This window comes from Candoia aspera, chromosome 1 (assembly GCF_035149785.1).
Source record: "Candoia aspera isolate rCanAsp1 chromosome 1, rCanAsp1.hap2, whole genome shotgun sequence".
Classification (NCBI taxonomy): domain Eukaryota; kingdom Metazoa; phylum Chordata; class Lepidosauria; order Squamata; family Boidae; genus Candoia; species Candoia aspera.
In genome coordinates this window covers 50,619,385-50,631,523 of record NC_086153.1, presented here as the reverse complement: position 1 = coordinate 50,631,523, position 12,139 = coordinate 50,619,385, and positions in this window count along the sequence as shown.

Here is a 12,139-nt window from a genome sequence, read left to right as displayed (position 1 = left end):
ATCAGTTATTGGATTTCCTTAAAGTTTTGGTCTGACCATGTCATCACTTCCACATCTACTCAACATTGTTCCCCAAAACCTAGAGGAATGCCTTCAGCTTGGGAATTTGGATGATGACCTAGTACCCAAATTGGGCTAAACATCTGAGCCATTTCATATAGTTTTCTTGGTGACGATACGGAAACGGTTTGCCATTGACTTCTTCCAGGTTTGATTTTGGAATACAAACCTTCTCTCCTTTCTGTTGTGGATTATTCTTAGCTTCACTTTTCACTTTTTGATTTTATCTCCAAAGGTAACCCTACCAGTAATATCTGCTTTCATTGGCATCGCTGCCTGGATCGTAAGAACTTCCATGTCAGGGGGCTAATCCCCTGGAATTCTTGTTTAGGAAACCACATTTTGAAAAATGAAACATATTAAACTGAATGCCTAGATGTCTGTATCATGTGATCAAGGTCAATTCAAACACTCCCTAACTCTTGAAAGATGGAGAGAAGAAAAAGTTGAATAACTGCTGTGAAGATTCTATACTGTTTAAATTTTTTTCTTTGTTGAGAGATTCCAGGAAAATTTCCAGTATTGTGGAAAGTCATTGAAATGCCTTGCCTTGTTAACGGTAACATTTCTGGAAATGAATAAAAGGCAAAGTTTGAAAAAGGAAGTGCAGAAATTATTGAGAGAGAAAAGCAGGTATTTTCCCCATATGAGATCATCCTCAGTGATGTATTTTCTGGCACTGTAGGCCGACAGAAGACCAACATAAATCCAAGCAACATGTCCACCAACAGTGTATGCATGTATGTGTGAGTGAGGGTGTGTACACACACACACACACAAGTTATGGGAATTAGAAGATGGCAACTTATTAACACTATCCTCTGTGAGCTTAAGCTTCCACGGTTTAATGTTGTTCAAGGTATATTACAGCAGGTTAATGGCATCATTTATACATCTGTAACTTCCTGGGAGAGAGAAAGGCAGAAGAAGAAATTAGACTCTGAGAAGAATTTTCCCCTCTGATCACTCCAGGCTGACATGTGAACTGCAACCGGCTGTCATACTTTTCAAATATTCTAATGCAATTCCCAACTCAAAATTATTGAGAGAATTGTCAGTAATTATTTTGAGAGAAATACATTTAGAAATGTGTCTTTAAGGAAAGACAATTTGAAATGCATATTTAGCTGTTTAATACATTTGAATTCCCTGGCAGTTTTTTTTCCCCAGAGTCATCGTACTGGAAAAATGAGACAAAGTGGATGTAAGGCTGAATGTATGTAGAAGCGTCAGAGATGAGAAGTAACAAATGATGTTCATTGGGTTTTTATTTTAATAGGAACCTACTTTATTTAAATATACTGTAGCATTCATTGTAGTTTGAAATTTACAAGGCAATGGCAATTAAAATGGGCTAAAAAGCACTAAGAATATATGGTTAGCAAAATACACCATCTTCCTCAATGCTTTTTCAAAAATTCAGGCATAAAATACATCCATGGGGATGTGCTCAAAAACGCTGGCTGCTTTGGTGAAAGAAAGAAACTCACAAACTAATACTGTATGCAAGAGAAAATGACCTTAATGTTGGAAAAAAACCTTTGAAAAATCAAAACTGATAGATTAACTAATGCCTACTGAAAATATATTGATTTGCCTGCCCATCATTTGTGGAAGTACATTTTTTAAAAAAATTGAAAATGCATTCTTATATCAGAGTTATATAATGGTCAAAAAGAAGAAAGCCATTGAAAACATTGGCTAGATCTTCTTTGCAAGAATAAAAAGCATCTTGTTGGAGACCCAAATGGCAGCTATACTGATTGCATAGTACTGAAAGCATGAGATCCTTCACAACCTGGCTCCAATTCACTTCTGATAATTAGATATGGCTGACTGGCATGCATGCTTTGTATGCTAAAACAGTGCAAAGACAGCCTGTGGCATGTTTCAGTATCAGTGCATCAAACAGAGAGGGGTGAGATTACTAACTGGCATATAATTATCATTCATTATTTAAAGCAACCTGCTTTAAGTAATGCAATAAATAATTTACAGAGAAGACAGGTAAATTAGACAAATGCATTTGGCACCAGTTGGCTAATTTCATTCTCAAGTGTACAGTATTAGTTTAACACTTAAGAGACCTAAAGCTTAGTTTCATTAATATTTATTCTTTGTCTGAAGTGGGTTACTTATTCTGTTGACAGAATGGATGGATATGTAAAACCATGCAGAGCAAGCAGCCGAAATGTTCCCCTGTATTATTGTAAGAATGCCTTAATCCGCTTTCAACCCCTCTTTCTTTAAACATCTGTCACATAAAATTGCCTCAAGCCAAAATTCCACATAATGTTGGAAATTCTTTGCCTGGAACACACACAAAAATATGCCAGTTCCCAATGGGGGGAAAAATCATTCTGGACTTACTTAGGAGGGTACAAAAGAATTCAAACTGTGATGTGAAGATTAACTGCCTTTCTTAGAAAACCCTTCTAAGGTTTTCTAATAGCTCTTTTCTGTATTTACAATGTTATGATGTCTGAGGTCTTAACTGAATCAATGGTCTTAAAAGATCTATGGTTTATTTACATAGGGATTCATAATGATGAACATAATGGGAGTAATGGTATGGCTTTGCACTGTTTTCCTTAAGATGGCGGGGAAACCCAGTGAAACAACTGATTAGAGCTGTTATGGAATACTCTTTTCGTTCTTTTCTTTAGCTTACCCTCCATGGGAAGCTGAATGGAGCACCCAAAATTCAAGGAAAGCTTTCTACGTTAGATAAGGCCATGCAGGTCGTGGTGAGAAATTTTGAGAAGAATGGAAGGAAAAGCAAGGGGTTTGCGTTCTTTGCTGAATTTACAAGCAAACCAAATTGAATTGCTTGCATTTCCAGTTAAAACAGACACAAAAACAGGTAGCTGGTAATCAGATAGCCGTTGCCAGTCAGAAGAAATCAATCTCCCCCAGTTTGGCCCTTTCCTGTTGTGCTGTATTAGTGCTCCCATCACCCAACCAGTTGACCAACCTATCCAGAAATTGCCAATCTGGAACAGCCTGATGAAGATAATTCTGGGCCGGAAGGACAAAGAGATGGAAAGCAGTTTCCTGTATTTCCTCCTTAGCCCACCTCCATATTTCACCCGTAACATTCTCTGGAGTAGAGTTCTGGGCATGCAAATGGTTGCCAAGAAGTTGAAGAATTCAATATGCCAGCAATATCTGTGCCACTGAGAAAAAGTCCCTCTATCCTTGTGGGGGGAGATGGGCAGTGATAAAAAAAAATCGATAAATAAACAAACAAACAAGAATTACTGAATACAGCTTGGGTTTTTGTTTTTGTTTTGTTCTTAAAAAAATTCCTAACCAGAATTACTGTTTTGGACACTTTAACATATAATGCTAAATGATGGTTTCATAGTTTTGGAAAACCAGTGCAACGAATGGTGGGCAAGAAACACACACAACATATTACTAAAAAATTCTAACAACTATGGTGCAGCCAGTTGTTCTTTTGATTTCATCTTACATTCTCCATGCTCTTGCTATAACAACTCTTGATAAGTTAACCATTTCTCTTTACCTGCTGTTTCTTTCCTGTAAAATGCTTCTTGTGGTGAGACCCATAAAAGCATTTTCAGGCACAGTCTGAATTTATATCTATTTCATATTCTCAATATGGCACTTCTAATATAATGATTCTTAAGATCTACATTAACCTTAACATTATCATACCATAAGATCTAGCTGCAAAAATCTGAGTGACCGCATGATGGCAGTCACCTTTATTATATACTTCGCTGCCTTCTAGTGGTCATTCAGATTTTTGCAGCTCACATATAAGAGCCTTAAATAACTGGTACATTAGTTAAATAAAGCACAGTGCTGTATTTTTAGAAACGTTCTTTGAAACATCTGTTCTTAAATTAATATCAGAAAGTCAACATTCACCTTACTGAATTTGTCCATCTACAGAATTTTAAATTTCAGTCCTGATAGAGATGGCATACTATTTGAATGCAGAATTCAAGGGCAGATTTAATGCCATTCAAATCAATGAACTTAACTCCCTCCACCAGAGAACAATTGTCAGCCATTATTTTAATATCTCCATAATTCAACCATATGGTTGAATCCTGCTGAAATGCATTATTTTGCTCTTTATTTTTTCTCCTGCATGTACAGTAGTTCCTTCCAGATTCTAGACACAGCTCTGTGTAAATTGCTACAATTTTATTTATATAATCTAAATTACTTCTGGATACTTAGGGTCTATGAAATCATGCATTTATGAAAGCAACTGAAGACATAACAGTACTTTCTGAAAGAAAAATACTGTATTTTAGAAAAAAAAAGTACTCCTGATCTTGTAAAAACTGACATGACCAAATTAATATTTTCTTTATTATGCATGCAAAACATTTTTATTTGCTTTTTAAAAATAATTTTAAATTGTTCTTCATCCATATCAATACAATATCAGTAGAACACTGATATTGTAATGGAATTCAACCATCTATCAAAAATTAAAAATTAATTAAATATATGAAGGGAAATTTAATCATTCCCTCTATTGCCCTAAACAGATCAGTGAAAACCTCAACTTCATATGGTTGTTAAGTAGTTTGTGACTAATTGGTGCTTCTAAAAATTCCCATGTGTGTGCATGCATGCATCTGTGTGGGGATATAATGCACACACATTATTGTGAAAATGTTAGGCCTTGGTTTTGCACAGAGATTTTTGGATGTAAGCCCACTGAGCATAATGGCTCCTGCTCCTGAATAAATATGCATACAGTAGCTTTAAACAATTAGAGGGATGGGTTTATTCTTGGGGATATTAGCCATAGTAGCAAAATGAAGCATCCATTTTCAAGCACACAACATCTCAAAATATCATAAGGCCTCCACCAGTCAGAAGACCATCATCTTCATTTCTAGCTTTTGAACGGTCAGTATCGAAAACAGAGTGCTGGCATGATGTTCTAGAGCTGCAGTCTTTTCCAACGACCATTTAAACCAACGGTTTTGTTTCTAACTAAATATAAACCTGACTGCACTGTAAACAATGTGAGTCAGTAGCTAGATGTTTTGTGTGCAATATGACTTGCAGAACATGGTCATATTTTGGACCACCTTTGATCTGTTTTCTTTTTAGCATAGTACCAGATAGTTTAAGTGGACACCTGTTCCCTATTGATTAAATGCAATCTGTCTTCCTATGTCCCAAGCTGACAACCAAGAACCCTGATTGCATTACTCTCTCAGGCAACCGGCGTCCATCTTCCTTAATGTCCTTCTGCTAGCCTTCAGGAAGATAGATCCATCAACAACCAGTCCAAAGAATGCCTTGAGTTTAGCTCTAGTGTCAGAGTCATTTGCTGAAACGGCTTTTAGGATTTTTCACTTAACACTGAGCCAAACGTCAGCTACACTTTCTTGTAGTGGTGACAGGGTGCCAGAACATGGAGCCACATAGGAAAACAAAAACAAACAAACAAACCCCCCCCAAGATCTACACATTACAGAGAGTGGATTTGGGGCAGAGGTTTTGCACTGCTGCTAGGTAAGAAATTGCTTCCTGAGCCCAGCTCAAAAACACTTGTCAAAAATATAACATTAAAGTATGTCCTTTTAGATTCAAATGTACATCCAAGGAAAAATATGCCAAGGGTTCTAGCAGGCTGATTCGCTGTACCTTATGGCCACATATCATTTGAATTGTACAGCCACGTGACAAGGTAACTTCACACACCATTAAGGAGTAGGATATTTGGTGATATGCTAATTTAAGCTTATTTGCTTAATTTAGGACCTTCTGAAAAAGCAATGTATACTTATCTTTAAAAATTCACGGCAAATTCAGTGGTTCCTTCCATCTCTGAAATCTCTGAGGAATTTTGACAAAGGTTTTAAGAAAACTGCTTTTCAGATAGATTCTATCCATCCCTTGGTTGTATCCTGATTCCACCTCAAATGAAAAACATGTGGCAAATTTGAAGACTCCTGAAAAGGTGGAACAGTTGAAGAAAATTAAAGTTTAGTAGAGAGCTTTTACATATGTCTACAATCTGCTAGTGCAAGTTCTAATTAAATAGAGCAAGCAGTGGGTGATTTCTTGCCCAACTGGTGCACCAAAGACAGTATGAGAAAGACACAAAACACAGAAACTCTTGCAAGACCTTGTACAAAGAGAAAACTTCTTTTCCCCATTCCCCTCCCTAATCCAAAAGACAAGCAAATCTTGATAATCACAACTGGGAAGTATCTATCCACCACCTAAAGTTGAAACATTTGCTTCTTTCTGGCTGAGCTGAGTGAAGAGATAATGGACATCAGTTTTCTTCCTGTCTTCACAGTTATTGTAACCTCATGAGTCTTCAAATTATCTTGCTTTGCAGTCATTTTTAGGCTGAGCTGGTGCCATATGGTCTGTAAATCTTTGTTACAATAAATGGGAAGGTCAACATATCCAGTGACTTGCATTTGTGGGACTTATTATTTATTCTACCACCATCGCCAGCACCTACGTGTTATTTTCTACTAGATGTTTTCATTCCTTTCTTGTTTTCTCACAACTCACAACAGTGTCATCTTGAGGCTGTAAAACTTACCTTGTTTTGGTATTTAAGCTAGTTGCATTACCCATTTTCATTGAATTTCTGTTCTGGGGAAAGATAACACTGATAGGACAAAAAAAGTTTATCTTTAAAAGCATGTTAACAAACAAACAAACAAAACTTTACTATCCAATGGATTTGGTATTTGAGAATATTTATCAGGAGATTTAACTATACCAGTTCTAACTTTCAAGTGAAGGAAAAACATGGAAACAAATTAAGTTGACATAGATAAAACCATTTGCCCAGAAACTCCAAACTTTCAAAAGGGACTTATATTCTTAATTCTACTGGCTGAATTCTCATTAAGTTGAGACTTATTTATGTCCAATATTGTAATCATGATCATGATCATCTTATCTTTATGACAGATGCCAGAACAATCCAATGTGTTTAAACTCAAAACAGATCATGTTTTAGCTTGTCATTATAAGATCCACCACTCTGAGTCATCAGAGGAGGGAGATCTTGTGTTCTGTTGCTTTATGGCTGTCCTGAAATGAATTGGGCTCTGTGTGTAAAAAAGTAAATGTATTTCACAAGGCCTTTATGGGCCAAACTAGATTTAAAGGAATAAAAGTGTGAACTGAGGATCTTTCATTCATGTTACTGTTTGCTTTCCTCACCTGATCTGCATTTTGTCCCGGCTTCACCCAAAGATACACAAAAGCACAAATCATAATCCAGATGAATCTACACGTAGCAACATTTCTCCAGCAATTATGTTTGAGGGCCTAAGGTAAATATGTGGGAAATAAAAAAGGCTTTCTCACCTATTTGGCTTTGTTACAACTGTTAATGAATCACTGTCTGGAAATTCATCAGTTCAGAAACAGGTTGTATTGTCTGTTTTCCATCTGAAACTGTGTACAAGTTAATTCCAATCAGAATAGCAGTGGCTCATTCCAAAAGGACTCTCCATAATATTCCTGGGCAAAATATTCTACATCATGCTGGCTGGGGAATTCTGGGAGATGAAGTCCACACGTCTTAAAAGTTGCCAAGGTTGAGAAACACAGTTCTAGGTGTTTGACAGCCATCTTACTTTTCTCATCCTCTTGCTTTTTTCTACATGCAAATACTCTACAATTAGGGACTAAAAATTAGCATACCCTGAAGGACAGCTCTCTAACATCTATAATGAAGCAATGACCCTTTGGGTTGAAAAAGGTTATTTCCACCTATTTTGCCTATGCACAGCTTCAACCGACAGGTCCCAACGTTGTTTAAGAAGAGAGAGATCTTCTCAGAACATAAATGTTAATTCATTAAATTAATAGCTGTTCCTGCTTGGCAAGCCAATGCTTCTGAAGTTCTTCAATATCTCAGAGATGATGATGATGATGATGATGATGATGATGATATAGATGATGATGATATAGGAGGAAATATGTCTGTGATTTTATTTTCTGTTAATCCTGCCTGCATGTTCTAACTGTTATCTGGCTGGCAGTTTACTGTTTTATATATCTCTGACAAAGTGGTTTGCAAATTATTTATACAATAAGCATTATTAATGAGGTGTCTCAATAGCCTAACTAAATAGAGCCAATAAGGAAAGATGTGCCTTCAAGGTGGCCTAGCCAGTGAGATTCACTTCTTTGACATTAGACAGAGGAGGGTCTTTGTTTCCAAAGGCAACCATAGCAACCGAGAACATTCAGTCATATAAAATCTCATACAAATATCCCCATTTTGCAGAAAGAAGAGTAACAGTAACTAGAACTCAAACAGCAAAGTTCATGACAGCTTTGAAACATAACCTTTGATCACCAGTTCCAGACTCAGATTCTCTTTCCAAAAGATTGGAGAGAATTTCAAGAGATATGTGGGTGGTGACAGTCCTGTCATTTTGAGTGTCCATATAGATAGGAGAAAGGGGTCTTTCTGCAAAAATATTGCAAACCTCCACCTCTCTATTACCTTAGCTAAAACTCTGGTTCTGATTTAGCTCATCTATTGTGTTTTCTCTGTCTTTTGTTTGCCACAAGTGAATCTTCTCACCTTTCCTCAATATGCTGCTATCAAAATCTTCATCAGTGCTTCAGACAATGACACTCTTCTTATATATTTATCCTGTTTTCAAGATGGTTTTTTTTTCACCCAGGGGTGGGTGGGCAGGCTGTCTATCCTACCCTCCAAATTCTCTTTCAGGCATGCCTTTAGCTGCTTGGACAACTCAAATCCCTGCTGCTGTTGAGAGCTCTGATGTTATTATTCATTTATTTATATTTGTTATAATTGCCCATTCTAACAGACTCTGGGCAGTATACAAAATTAGAAAACAATAATAACAATTAAAAACATAAAACAAGATGGACAGCCTGGACTAAAACAGTCATAACAGCAACAACAAACCACAACAGGGTCCCCCAAAATACATTAACCCCAGGCCTGGGACCAAAGTCAGGTTTTAAGAGTTTTCCAGAACCCCAGGAGAGAGGGTGCTGTCTGTAACTCTGAGGGGATGCTGTTCCAGAGGGTGGGGGCCATGACATAAAATGCATGCTTCTTTGGTCCCATAAGATGACAGTATTTAACAGAGGAACACACCCACTTTGTCTGAACATACCAGGTGAGCAGAAACAATTGGGACTACTTAGTCCCTCAGATATCTAGGCCCTATGCCATACAAGGCTTTATAAGTAATAACCAGCACCTTGAATTGCATTTGGAAGCCAAATGGCAACCAATGCAGCTTGCATAGCAGCAGTAACACATGGGTATACTGAAAAGCACCCATTACTGCTCCAGTTGCCACATTTTGAACCAACTGTAGCTTCTGAGTAGTCTTCAAGGGCAGCCCCATGTTGAGTGTATTGCAATAATCTGGTCAAAAGATGACCAAGATGTGAGTAACTGTCTGAAGGGCCTCCTGATTAAGGAAATGGCACAACTGGTGCACAAGATGAACCTCTGCAAAGGCCATCTTGGCCACAGCTGCCACTTGCTCTTGGAACAGGAGCTGTGAGACCTGTAGGAACCCCACGTTGCACCACAGTCTCAAATGGGGAGTGCTGCCCCATCTAAGACTGATAGTAACATACCTGGGAGGCCAATCACAGCCACTCAGTCTTGTCAGGATTGATCTGAATTAGGTTCCACCCATGCAGACCTGAACAGCCTCCAGAAATTGGTCACTACACCAACAGCTATACCTGCACAGCCCGGGGTTGAGATATAAAGCTGGGTATCATCAGTATACTGATGTTACCAAACCTGAACCCTGGATTACCCTAGATAACCTCACCCAGAGGTTTCATGTAGATGTTGAACAGGAAAGGGGTGAGTGTTGAGCCCTGAGGCACTCCACAAGTGAGAGACCATGGACACAATCCACCAACTGAAACCAACCAGTGAGGAAGGAGGCAAACCACTGCAACACAGTATCTCCCACTCCTCACTCCTGCAGCTGGTCTTGAAGGATACCATGATTTACAGTGTCAAAAGCCACTAAGAGATCAAGGAGCACTAGGATGGAGCCACTTCCCACATTCTGGCTCTGCCAAAGGTCATTAAGAAGTATGACTTGTGCTGTCTCTGTACTGGACCCTGGTCTGCAACCCAACTGAAATATGTCCAGATAATCACTTTCCTCCAAAATCCTCTGTAGCTGCTATCTAACCAGCTTCTCCACAATCTTCCCCAAAAACAGAAGATTGGAGACTGGATGATAATTGTCCAAAATGGAGATTGACCTCTTGAAGAGGGGGTGTACTACTGCCTCCTCCAAGGCTGGCAGGACCACCCCTTCTCTTCAAGATGCCACCACATGGACCAATTATTATTATTGGCACTTAAGATGTTGCCTAATCTGGGAGTGAAATGTCTGCAAGAAAACAACAAGGTTCAGAGAGCACCAAGGACTCCACATATTATTTTATTATTATTATTTATTCAGGTATTATATGTGCCAATCTTGGGGCACCAAGGATAACCCATGCGGCTGCATTCTGGACCAGCTGTAGCTTCTGGATACTCTTCAAAGGTAGCCCCATGTAGAGCGCATTGCAATAGTCTATATAGGAGATAGAAGGGCATGAGTGACTGTTTGAAGGGCTTCCCAGTCCAGGAAAGGGCATAACTGGCGCACAACACGAAGTCGTGCAAAGGCCCTCCTGGCCATGACTGCCACCTGCTCTTCAAGTAGGAGCCATGAATCCAGGAGGACCCCCAGATTATACACCTGGTCTATCTGAGGCAGTGCAACCCCATCCAGAACTGAAGATGACAATTTCCCAGATACAGAGGAGCCATTAATCCACAGCCACTCCGTCTTACCAGGGTTCAGCTGAAGCCTGTTGTTCCCCATCCAGACTCCCATAGCCTCCAGGCACCGAGAGAGGGCAGTCACAGCATCACTTACCTCACCCAGGACAGAGATGTATAACTGAGTATCATCAGCATATTGATGATATCTCATCCCTTGGTGACAGATGATGTCATCGAGTGGTTTCAGGTAGATGTTGAAGAGGAGGGAAGAGAGAACCGAACCCTGCAGCACCCCACAAAGGGGGGGTCAAGGGTTGGATATCTCACTCCCTATCACCACCGATTGGCCATCTCCCGGGCCACTTTAACAATCCAGTAGCGGCCAGGATTTAACAAAGAGGTGGGTGAATAACAGACAGAAGGACCGTGTCCACTTCCTTGGACATCACAAAATCAAACTAAGTCCAGATAACCACACAAGACTGTGCCCCAGCAACTCACTTGGACTTGCCCAGTCAGAGTCCAATTCTGAGTGAATCTGCTCGATAGCATGAATATTCTTCACTTTGGCCCAGCAGATGATCCTGCAGCCCAGGCCCCCAACAGGGAGTGGGTAACCCTAAACAGGGCCACTGGGCAGCTTTTGGCAGATGCCATAAAGGGCAGAGAAATAACAATATTTCACCACCTTTATTACCACAATATAGGACCAGATATGGGCTCTCAGTCATGTTCAATGGGATTCACTCTTTGTCTTTCTCCAATGATGCTTCAAGCATCACTGATGATGCTTCATCTTCTGGAGCTCCTCAGAAAACCAAAGACCTTCTTGGTATCAGGACACAGAAGCCATACAGGAGCAATCCAGTCCAGGGCCTCAGTCACATACCTGTTCCAGGCTGCAGTCAAGGCCTTGGCTGAATTTCCCAATAGGTCCTTAAAGAAAACCTCAACCTCCCTCTAGAACCTGAACCTGATAGGGTCCATCAGTCACTGGGGGCGGGCCAAACTAACAGGGTCTTTCTCCCCACAGGAGTGGGTGGTCCCAGCAAGTTGGAGGGTAACCAGAGAGTGATGTTGCAGCCCTAAGGCTTCTAACGATCTGCAAAGAAGAGACTGAGGGAAAGGAAGGTGATAGGTATGATTTTTTAAAAAAATATTATTTGTTAATGCAAATGGTAGAAGAGAATATAATTAGATAATATAATTAGATAATTATAATTATCACAGTCAGTTTGGTGTAGGGGTTAAGGCACCAGTCTAGAAACCAGGAGACCATGAGTTCTAGTCCTGCCTTAA